Source organism: Pongo pygmaeus, chromosome 16, assembly GCF_028885625.2.
Source record: "Pongo pygmaeus isolate AG05252 chromosome 16, NHGRI_mPonPyg2-v2.0_pri, whole genome shotgun sequence".
Lineage (NCBI taxonomy): Eukaryota > Metazoa > Chordata > Mammalia > Primates > Hominidae > Pongo > Pongo pygmaeus.
Window position 1 is genome coordinate 72,420,482 of NC_072389.2, and position 3,217 is coordinate 72,423,698.

General features: G+C 44.3%; 1 protein-coding gene across 1 annotated transcript in view; it reads left to right on the forward strand.

Moving 5' to 3' along the window:
* Positions 1–3,217, forward strand: part of ZWILCH (zwilch kinetochore protein) — a 526,447-nt gene that overhangs the window by 449,247 nt on the left and 73,983 nt on the right. The window lies entirely within an intron of this gene.

The window sequence follows — 3,217 nt, forward strand, 5'->3', positions numbered from 1 at the left end:
TTTTCTTATCTGACTAAGGAAACTTCTTTCCAAAAGAAATGCAATTGTCTTAAGACCCCTTCCCCAGGAATCTCATCAAATAACCAGGAAAGATTAACCACTGGAGAAGAAACTAAAAGTCATCACCATGCCCAAACAGGCTTTTTATCTATTCTTCTGAGGGCACCTCCAAAAGGCTACCTGGGAGTCTTTATCTGCATGATAAGACAATCTTTGCTCACAGTGAAGTCCTGCCCCTCACCTTCCTGCCACCTCCCCCAGAGCTCAGATGAACTTTGCCTCAGGCCATTGTCCTTTGGGCTCATCCATTTTCCTCTGAAAATCATTCACCATCCCTCACAATTGCCTACGTTCCCCCCTTTTCTTTCTACCCTATCAAGACGGTATTGAAGCCTCAAGCATCTGGGCCTTCTTTGAATCTCACATTTTCAGGACTGTCATGTTCACAGATACTTAAATAAATTTTTAAGCCTTTTTCTCTTATTAATCTGTCTACTGTTGGTCATTTCTGCAAAACATCAGAGAAGACAGAAAAAAGCTTTCCTTCTGCCCCATGACTTCATGCCAGGTAATAAGCATATGCTATCTCATTTAACCCTCTCACAGGCTCTTTGGATTGCCCCTATGGTACAATTGTAGGAAAAGATGTGAAGGTTTTTGAAATGGGAAAGAAGAAAGAGACAAAGACAGAGAGAGAGAAAGAAAGAAACAAACAAACAAACAAAGGAAGGAGGGAAAGAAAGAAGGGGGGCAGGAGGGAGGGAGGGAAGGAAGGAAGGCAAAGGCAGGAAGGAAGGCAAAGGCAGGAAGGAAAGAAGGAAAGAAAGAAGGAAAGAAAGAAGGAAAGAAAGAAAGAAAGAAAGAAAGAAAGAAAGAAAGAAAAAGAAAGGAAGGAAGGAAGGAAAGATTACTGGATGTCATGAATAGTTGACTTTTCTGGGTTATCTGTGCCTTTTTTGTCTTTGAGCCATTTTACAACTCTATACATTGTAGAAAACTAATGATAATACAAATGATCAATGTTGTTTGTTGGAATTGATTATCGTCCTAATGATACTGGCCAATTTTGCAACTTTTTATGGATTTATTTCAAATTTCCTATATGTGTGTATGTGTGCTCTTTTGAATTCTCCCTTGGACTAGTTTTTAACATGTTACTGGTTCCTGCATTAATTAGTGCGTTAAATAAAATCTTTTTGACACTTATTCATCTTTATATTTGTATTAAAGTGACTTCTTTACCATATTAGTCTATTCTCATGCTGCTGTAAAGGACTGCCCGAAACAGGGTAATTTATAAAGGAAAGAAATTTGATTGACTCAGTTCCACATGGCTGGGGAGGCCTCAGGAAACTTACAATCATGGTGGAAGAGGAAGCAAGCACATCCTTCTTCACATGGCAGCAGCAAGGAGAAGTGCTGAGCAAAAGGGAGAAAAGTCCCTTATAAAACCATCAGATCTCATGAGAACTAACTCATTATCATGAGAAGAGGATGGGAGAAACTGCCCCCATGATACAATTATCTCCAAGTGGTCCCTCCCACAACATGTGGGGATTATGGGGACTATAATCAAGATCAGGTTTGGGTGCGGACACAATTATCCTTTAACATAGATGTCAAAACTTAAAATTTAAGCCAGGTGCAGTGGCTCATGCCTATACTCCAAGCTACTCAAGAAGCTGAGGCAAGAGGATTCCTTGAGCTCTGGAGTTTGAAGTCAACCTGGACAACATAGCAAGACCCCATTAAAAAAAACACCTTAATATTTAAGTACCTTGCCCAGAGTCATAGCTTGTAAAAGCTACAGACTAAGTCCAAACCTCCTGTTCTTTCTGCTATCTGCCCCCATACCTAGCTTTACAGCCTTCCTTCTTATAGCTTCTGATTTGTAAGAGTTATGGCTGTGTGGTCATAACTCACTAATTAGTGAAGGAACCAGTAAGGTGTTAAAAGCTAGTTCAAAGGAGAATTTAAAACAGTCTTGGTTTCCTCAGTTTTCAACTGAGGACTCAAAACCTAACCCTGCTTAGCTCAGTTATTCATGTAGAGTCCTGTATATGGACGTATTTTGAGAAGAGTGAAAGCCCCATGCATGAGTAAGTGCATTATGATAAGGGAGGCCCACGGAGCTGTGGACTTGGAATTAGAAGATCTGAGGGCAAATTCTGGCTCCACCACTTAGCAGCCCTGTGACCTTCATGAAATCACTCAATCCTGTCTTGGACCCTCAGTCCCCTTTTGCTGTCAAACGGGACTGCAGAGGAGAGGGGTGAGGAAGTTTGAATGCAGGAGCTCCTGGCCCCTCTCCCTGTGGCCTACTTCTCTGGGGACAAACCAGGGCTGCTAAGAACAGGGGCTCCCACCTTGAGCTCCCTGCCCCTCACCCTCCTCTCCACAGCCCTCAGCCAAGCCAGCCGCAGTGGTCAAGTCCACCTTCATCTGGAGGTGCTGTCCCAGTGAAACCTGGGCCAGGGATACATTTTCCCAGGTCCCGCAGACACTGCTAAGCCAGTACAGATGTTCCATGAGAAGACCATTCACAAAATCCTCACATCAGCTCATGCGTGCTTTCCAGTTACTCATAGCTACATGATTTCCGAGCCCTGTCCACCTGGATATTTCCCTAAGATGACTTTTCCAGGTGTGAGCTCACTCAAGCCCAGCCAGCTGGGCAGGTGTGGAGTTCCTACCTAGTGCTCGTAAGAACAGTGAGAGGAGGTCCGGCCTCCCACCCTCACCCACCATCAGGAGAGAGCATCACAGAACTTCAGGGGCAAAGACAGGCAGAGGTGATCAAGGCCAAAGGACTCCAGCTCCAGCTGCTAGGTATCAAAATTACCTGCGGGAGCTTTCAAAAATTCAGATTAGGCCAGGCACGGTGACTCATGTCTGTAACCCAGCATTCTAAGAGGCCGAGGTGGATGGATCACTTGAGGTCAGGAGTTCATGATCAGCCTGGCTAACATGGTGAAACCCTGTCTCTACTAAAAATACAAAAATTAGTTAGGTGTGGTGGTGCGTGCCTGGAATTCCAGCTACTCGGGAGGCTGAGGCAGGAGAATCACTTGAACCTGGGAGGTGGAGGTTGCCGTGAGCCGAGATCACGCCACTGCACTCCAGCCTGGGTGAAAGAGTAAGACTCTGTCTCAAAATCAAAAACAAAAACAGAAAAAAACACAATCAGATTAGAGAGCCCACACCCTCTAAGTCAGAA